This window comes from Arachis hypogaea, chromosome 11 (assembly GCF_003086295.3).
Source record: "Arachis hypogaea cultivar Tifrunner chromosome 11, arahy.Tifrunner.gnm2.J5K5, whole genome shotgun sequence".
Taxonomy (NCBI): Eukaryota; Viridiplantae; Streptophyta; class Magnoliopsida; order Fabales; family Fabaceae; genus Arachis; species Arachis hypogaea.
In genome coordinates, this window is record NC_092046.1 from 98,213,658 (window position 1) to 98,222,116 (window position 8,459).

Here is an 8,459-nt window from a genome sequence, read left to right on the forward strand (position 1 = left end):
AACCGGTTGTGCAACCACAAAGGAGACTCAATCCAACTATGAAAGAGGTGGTCCAAAAGGGGGTAATAAAACTATGGGAAGCCGGCATTATATACCCTATTTCTAATAGCCCTTGGGTAAGTCCTGTGCAGCTAGTTCCTAAGAAAGGAGGGATGACAGTGATCAAGAATGAAAAGAATGAGCTAATTCATACAAGGACCGTCACATGCTGGAGAATGTGCATAGACTACAGGAGGCTCAACACTGCTACAAGGAAGGATCACTTTTCCCTTCCTTTCATTAATAAGATGCTTTAGAGGTTAGCTATTCATGCTTTTTATTGTTTTCTAGATGGATATTCTGGATATAACCAAATTACAGTGGACCCTCAAGTTCAAGAGAAGATGACATTCACATGTCCTTTTGGAGTATTTGCTTACAGGAGGATGCCATTTGGACTCTGTAATGCCCCAACAACTTTTCAGAGGTGTATGCTTTCAATTTTTTCTGATATAGTTGAAAGGTTTATTGAGGTATTTATGGATGATTTTTCTATTTTTGGTAATTCTTTTAAATCCTACCTTAAGTATTTATCTCTGGTCTTGAAATGGTGTCAAGAATCAAACCTTGTTTTAAATTGGAAAAAATGCCATTTTATGGTTACAGAAGGTATTGTTCTTGGACACCGGATTTCAAGCAAGGGGGTTGGGGTTGATAGAGCCAAGGTGGAGGAAATTGAAAAATTACCACTACCAACTAATGTTAAGGGAGTCCAGAGTTTCTTGGGTCATATAGGATTTTACAGAAGATTTATAAAGGATTTTTCTAAGATTGCTAAATCATTAAGCAACCTACTAGTTGCTAATGTTCCTTTGGTATTTGATACTAACTGTCTGCATGCTTTTGAAACTCTAAAAGTAAACCTTACATCTGCTCCCATCATAGCTCCCCCTGATTGGGATTTGCCATTTGAATTAATGTGTGATGCTAGTGATTATGCTATAGGAGCTGTTTTAGGACAGAGGCATGGCAAGCTTATGCATGTCTTTACTATCCTAGTCGTGTGTTAAATGATGCTCAAAAGAATTACACAACTACAGAAAAAGAATTATTAGCTATTGTGTATGCTATTGATAAGTTTAGGTCCTATTTAATTGGTTCTAAGGTTATTGTTTATACTTATCATGCTGTTTTGAAGTACCTTCTAACCAAACAGGATTCTAAACCAAGATTAATCAGATGGGTGCTACTCCTTCAGAAGTTTGATATTGAGATAAAAGACAGGTAAAGGTCCGAAAATCAAGTAGCTGACCACCTTTCCAAGATTGAACCTAAAGAGGGCTTGCAATGGTAGCATGAATCCCCACACTTTTTTATTGTTGTACCAACAAGTGCACTGGGTCGTTCAAGTAATACCTGAGCGAGTCAGGGTCGATCCCACGAGGATTGTTGGCTTGAAGAAATCTATGGTTATCTTGCAGGTCTTAGTCAGGTAGATCAGAAGGTTCATTATGTTTGAATCTAGTTTAATTATAAATTTGAATGGAATCAGTAAAAGAAATATGAGAGAAGGGTATAAGGTATTTTATCAAAGAAATCAGTAAAAGGGTTATAATTAAGAAATGGAGTTGCTTAGCCTTTCTGAATTAACTCTGGTATTACTGTCTTCGTTGCTTGGAAGTGATCTCTTCTATGGCAGGCTGTATGTGATCAAAGCCATGGGCCGTGGTCATTGATCTCCTCTGCTACAGATTGAACACCATTGGCCGTGGTCATCCAATCTGATGAAGGGTGAAGCGCTAGCAGCTCATTCTCTTGGCGATCCTACTCAAATCGCCACAAACAAGGCCGAATCTTCCAGATCAGAGGATGCTACTTCTTAGGATTCTAGCATATACCACAGAGACCCTAATCTCCCTGGAAATCGGCTGAACTGGTGTCTCGAGAAGTCCCCAACAAAGTTATGGATTAACCGTCTGAGAGATATATAAACATAGCTGTTGGCTTGTACTTTCCAGTCACGTATTCACATGAACCCAAGTAGACGCGGGTGTTTGTCAGGCACGTTCGTCTTAATGTGATGAACAGAGCTGATTGTCACTGATCATCCTATCCACCACGATGAAGATCGAATATACATCTTAGAAATAAATCAAACACGGAACGAAGAAGAAACAGTAATACTTTTATTAATTCATAGGACTCAGTAGGGCTCCTCCCCTCAACCTAGGAAGTTTAGAAACTCATACTGAAAGGAAATACAATGGTAAAACTCGAATATAATGTGTAATTATTTGAATGGTTATGTAAAATAACTCTTAAATACTAAACTAATGACTAGTAAGGGTATAACAGTCTTTTTAGTGCTAAAATCCACTTCTGGGGCCACTTGGTGAGTGTTTGGGCTGAGCATTGATGAGATCCATGTGTTAAGAGATCTTTCGGGCGTGAAATGCCAACTAGGGGGTCTTCTTTGGGTGTTTGGATGCTGGGTTCTGCTCCTTGGGCGCTGGATGCCAGGAAGGGGGCAGGAGGCTGGCGTTGGATGCCAGTTTTGGGCCTTCTAATCCGAAGCAAAGTATCGACTATTAAATATTCCTAGAAATCTCTAGAAGTTAGCTTTCCATAGCTGTTGAGAATGCCCCATGGGGACTTCTGTATCTCTAGAAAAGCTCTTCTGAGTGCAAGGAGGTCATATTTGGACAACATCTGCAGTGCTTTCTCTGTCTCTGAATCAGACTTTTGCTCCAACTCCTCAATTTTAGCCAAAAATTACCTAAAATTGTACAAAAACACACAAACTCAGAATCCAAAAATGTGATTTTAACAATTGATGCGCAGATAATTTATACGCTTTTTGGCATTGTTTTTAGTATGTTTTTAGTAGGATCTAGTTACTTTTAGGGATGTTTTCATTAGTTTTTATGTTAAATTAACATTTTTGGACTTTACTATGAGTTTGTATATTTTTCTGTGATTTCAGGTATTTTCTGGCTGAAATTGAGGGACTTGAGCAAAAATCAGATTCAGAGGTTGAAGAAGGACTGTTGATGTTGTTGGATTCTGACCTCCCTGCACTCAAAATGGATTTTCTGGAGCTACAGAACTCAAAATGGCGCGCTTCCAATTTCATTAGAAAGTAGACATCCAGGGCTTTCCAGAAATATATAATAGTCCATAGTTTGCTCAATATTAGACGACGCAAACTGGCGTTCAACGCCAGCTCTCTGCCCAATTCTGGCGTCCAGCGCCAGAAACAAGTTGCAAAGTGGAGTTCAACGCGCAAACTGGCACAAAAGCTGGCGTTCAACTCCAAGAATGACCTCTCCATGTGTAGACTTCAAGCTCAGCCCAAGCACACACCAAGTGGGCCCGGAAGTGGATTTATGCATCAATTACTTACTTCTGTAAACCCTAGTAGCTAGTTTATTATAAATAGGACTTTTTACTATTGTATTAGACATCCTGGATTGTATTTTTGATCCACTGATCACATTTGGGGGCTGGCCATTCGGCCATGCCTGGACCTTCATTACATATGTATTTTTAACGGTAGAGTTTCTGCACTCCAAAGATTAAGGTGTGGAGCTCTGCTGTTCCTCAAAGATTAATGCAAAGTACTACTGTTTTCTATTCAATTCATCTTATTCAGTTTCTAAGATATTCATTCACACTTCAACCTGAATGTGATGAACGTGACAATCATCATCATTCCTTATGAACGCGTGCCTGACAACCACTTCCGTTCTACATCAGATTGAATGAGTATCTCTTAGATTTCTTAATCAGAATCTTCGTGGTGTAAGCTAGATTGATGGCGGCATTCATGAGAATCCGGAAAGTCTAAACCTTGTCTGTGGTATTCTGCGTAGGATTCAGGGATTGAATGACTGTGACGAGCTTCAAACTCGCGAGTGCTGGGCGTAGTGACAGACGCAAAAGGAGGGTGAATCCTATTCCAGCATGATCGGGAACCTCAGATGATTAGCCGTGCTGTGACAGAGCATTTGGACCATTTTTACAAGAGGAGGGGATGTAACCATTGACAACGGTGATGCCCTTGCATAAAGCCAGCCATAGAAAGGAGTAAGACTGATTGGAAGAAGACAGCAGGAAAGAAGAGGTTTAGAGGGACGAAAGCATCTCCATGCATTTATCTGAAATTCTAACCAAGGATTTACATAAGTGTTTCTATCCCTATTTTCTGTTTAATTAGTATTATTTTCGAAAACTCCATAATCAATTACTATCCGCCTGACTGAGATTTACAAGGTGACCATCGCTTGCTTCATACCAACAATCTCCGTGGGATCGACCCTTACTCACGTAAGGTTTATTACTTGGACGACCCAGTGCACTTGCTGGTTAGTTATGCGAAGTTGTGAAGATATGTTTAGACCATGGTTCTGTGCATCCGTTTTTGGTTCCATCGCCAGGGAATCAATTTCGAACAATAATTCACAACCTGAGTAACAATTTCGCATACCAAGTTTTTGGCGTCGTTGCCGGGGATTGTTCGAGTTTGGACAACTGACGGTTCATCTTGTTGCTCAGATTTGGTAACTTTCTTTTTGTTTTCTTTTCAAGAAAGTTTTCAAAAATCTTTCAAAATTTTCTCCTTTGTTTTCGAAAAAAAAAATAAAATAAAAAAAAAATTTTTTTTCAAAAATATATTTTTCTTCAGAATTTTTAAGAATGAATTCTAGTGTTTCATAAAGCATGTTGAAGCCTGGTTGGCTGTAAAGCCACGACTGTAGGGCATGTTAGGCGTGTCATGTCTGAGTTACATACTAAAGCTTGGCTGGCTATTAAGCCATGCCTGACCCTTTGATTGGAGTTTTAGACTAAAGAGCATAAGATTCTTGGAATTCATATTAAAAATTTTGGAATCCTTATTTTTGTTTTTCAAATAATTTTCGAAAAAAATTTAAAAGAAAATACAAAAAAAATCATAAAATCATAAAAATCAAAAATATTTTTCATGTTTCTTGTTTGAGTCATGTGTCATGTTATAAGTTTGGTGTCAATTGCATATCCATTTTGCATTTTTCGAAAATTCATGCATTCATAGTGTTCTTCATGATCTTCAAGTTGTTCTTGGTAAGTCTTCTTGTTTGATCTTTGCATTTTCATGTTTTGTGTCTTTTCTTGTTTTTCATATGCATTCCTGAATTCTTTATGTCTAAGCATTAAATAATTCTAAGTTTGGTGTCTTGCATGTTTTCTTTGCATTAAAAAAAAAATTTTCAAAAATGTGTTCTTGATGTTCATCATGATCTTCATAGTGTTCTTGGTGTTCATCTTGACATTCATAGCATTCTTGCATGCATTCATTGTTTTGATCCATAACTTTCATACATTGCATCATTTTTCTTGTTTTTCTCTCTCATCATAAAAATTCAAAAATCAAAAAAATATCTTTCCCTTTTTCTCTCTTAAAATTTCAAAAATTAGATTTGACTTTTTCAAAATTTTTTTTTTAAAATCTAGTTGTTTTTATGAGTCAAATCAAATTTTCAATTTAAAAAAATCATATCTTTATCAAAATCTTTTTCAAAAATCAAATCTTTTTTTTTAAATTTTTTTTAGTTATTTTCGAAAATTTCAAAAATATTTTTCAAAAATCTTTTTCTTAATTTTACATCATATTTTCGAAAATAACATCATCAATTAATGTTTTGATTCCAAAATTTCAAGTTTGTTACTTACTTGTTAAGAAAGATTCAAACTTTAAGTTCTAGAATCATATCTTGTGATTTCTTGTGAATCAAGTCATTAATTGAGATTTTAAAAATCAAATCTTTTTCAAAAACTAATTTCTATCATATCTTTTCAAAAATATCTTCTTATCTTACCTTTTTCAAAAAAGTGATTGCAAAATATCTTTTCTAACTTCCTAACTTCTTATCTTTTCAAAATTTGTTTCAACCAACTAACTAACTTTTTGTTTGTTTTCAAAACTACCTAACTAACTCTCTCTCTCTCTCTAATTTTCGAAAATATCTTCCCTCTTTTTCAAAAATTCTTTTTAATTAACTAATTATTTTAATTTTTGATTTTTTTATTTTCAAAAATTACTAACCTTTTTCAAAAACTATTTTTGAAAATCACTAACTCTTTTTCAAAAAATATTTTCGAAATTCTCCCTCTCTCATCTCATTCTAATTATTTATTCATTTACTAACATCTCTTACTCACATCACTCACCAAATTCGAACCCCCTCTTCCATCTGTGTTCGAATTTTTTTCTTCTTCTTTTCTTCCACTCACCTAAAGGGAACCTCTATACTTGGGTAGAAAGGATCCCTATTATTATTATTTTTCTGTGCCCTCTTCTTTGTCATATGAGAAGGAGCAAGGACAAGAATATCCTTGTTGAAGCAGATCCAGAACCTGAAAGGACTCTGAAGAGGAAATTAAGAGAAGCTAAATTACAACTATCCAGCAAGCACCTGTCAGAAATTTTCGAACAGGAAGAGGAGATGGCATCCGAAAATAATAATAATGCAAGGAGGATGCTTGGTGACTTTACTACACCTAATTCCAATTTACATGGAAGAAGCATCTCCATTCCTACCATTGGAGCAAACAATTTTGAGCTGAAACCTCAGCTAGTTTCTCTGATGCAGCAGAACTGCAAGTTTCATGGACTTCCATCTGAAGATCCTTTTCAGTTCTTAACTGAATTCTTGCAAATCTGTGATACTGTTAAGACTAATGGAGTAGATCCTGAAGTCTACATGCTCATGCTTTTCCCTTTTGCTGTAAGAGACAAAGCTAGAATATGGTTGGACTCTCAACCCAAAGATAGCCTGAACTCTTGGGATAAGCTGGTCACGGCTTTCTTATCCAAGTTCTTTCCTCCTCAAAAGCTGAGCAAGCTTAGAGATGATGTTCAAACCTTCAGACAGAAAGAAGGTGAATCCCTCTATGAAGCTTGGAAAAGATACAAGCAGCTGACCAAAAAGTGTCCTTCTGACATGCTTTCAGAATGGACCATCCTGGATATATTCTATGATGGTTTATCTGAGCTATCAAAGATGTCATTGGATACTTCTGCAGGTGGATCCATTCACCTAAAGAAAACGCCTGCAGAAGCTCAAGAACTCATTGACATGGTTGCTAATAACCAGTTTATGTACACTTCTGAGAGGAATCCTGTGAGTAATGGGATGCCTATGAAGAAGGGAGTTCTTGAAATTGATACTCTGAATGCCATATTGGCTCAGAATAAAATATTGACTCAGCAAGTCAATATGATTTCTCAGAGTCTGACTGGAATGCAAGCTGCATCCAACAGTACTCAAGAGGCTTCTTATGAAGAAGAAGCTTATGATCCTGAGAACCCTGCAATAGCAGAGGTAAATTACATGGGTGAACCATATGGAAACACCTATAATCCATCATGGAGAAATCATCCAAATCTCTCATGGAAGGATCAAAGGCCTCAACAAGGCTTTAATAATGGTGGAAGAAATAGGTTTTGCAATAGCAAGCCTTTTCCACCATCCACTCAGCAACAGACAGAGAACTCTGAACAAAGTACCTCTAATTTAGCAAACTTAGTCTCTGATCTATCTAAGGCCACTGTGAGTTTCATGAATGAAACAAGGTCTTCCATTAGAAATTTGGAAGCACAAGTGGGCCAGCTGAGTAAAAGCATCACTGAAATCCCTCCCAGTACTCTCCCAAGCAATACAGAAGAGAATCCAAAAGGAGAGTGCAAGGCCATTAAATTAATTACCATGGCCGAACCCACAAGAGAGGAGAAGTACGTGAATCCCAAGGAAGAAGACCTCCTGGGACGTCCAGTGATCAACAAGGAGCTTCCCTCTGAGGAACCAAAGGACTCTGAGGCTCATCTAGAGACCATAGAGATTCCATTGAACCTCCTTATGCCATTCATGAGCTCTGATGAGTATTCCTCTTCTGAAGAGAATGAGGATGTTACTAAAGAGCAAGCTGCCAAGTTCCTTGGTGCAATCATGAAGCTAAATGCCAAATTATTTGGTATTGAAACTTGGGAAGATGAACCTCCCTTGTTCACCAATGAACTAAGTGATCTGGATCAACTGACATTGCCTCAGAAGAGACAGGATCCTGGAAAGTTCATAATACCTTGTACCATAGGCACCATGATCTTTAAGGCTCTGTGTGACCTTGGTTCAGGAATAAACCTCATGCCCCTCTCTGTAATAGAGAAAATGGGAATCTATGGGGTGCAAGCTGCTAAAATCTCATTAGAGATGACAGACAATTCAAGAAAATAGGCTTATGGACAAGTAGAGGACGTGTTAGTAAAGGTTGAAGGCCTTTACATCCCTGCTGATTTCATAGTCCTTGATACTGGAAAGGAAGAGGATGAATTCATCATCCTAGGAAGACCTTTCCTAGCCACAGCAAGAGCTCTGATTGATGTGGACAGAGGAGAATTGGTCCTTCAATTAAATAAGGACAACCTTGTGTTTACAACTCAAGGA

General features: G+C 37.3%; 1 non-coding gene across 1 annotated transcript; it reads right to left on the minus strand.

Moving 5' to 3' along the window:
* Nucleotides 1–6,857: 6,857 nt before the first annotated feature.
* LOC112724777 (small nucleolar RNA R71) lies at nt 6,858–6,965 on the minus strand. The gene has a single exon (XR_003163923.1). It is a non-coding gene; the product is annotated as a small nucleolar RNA R71 (small nucleolar RNA).
* Between the last annotated feature and the right edge of the window lie 1,494 nt (nt 6,966–8,459).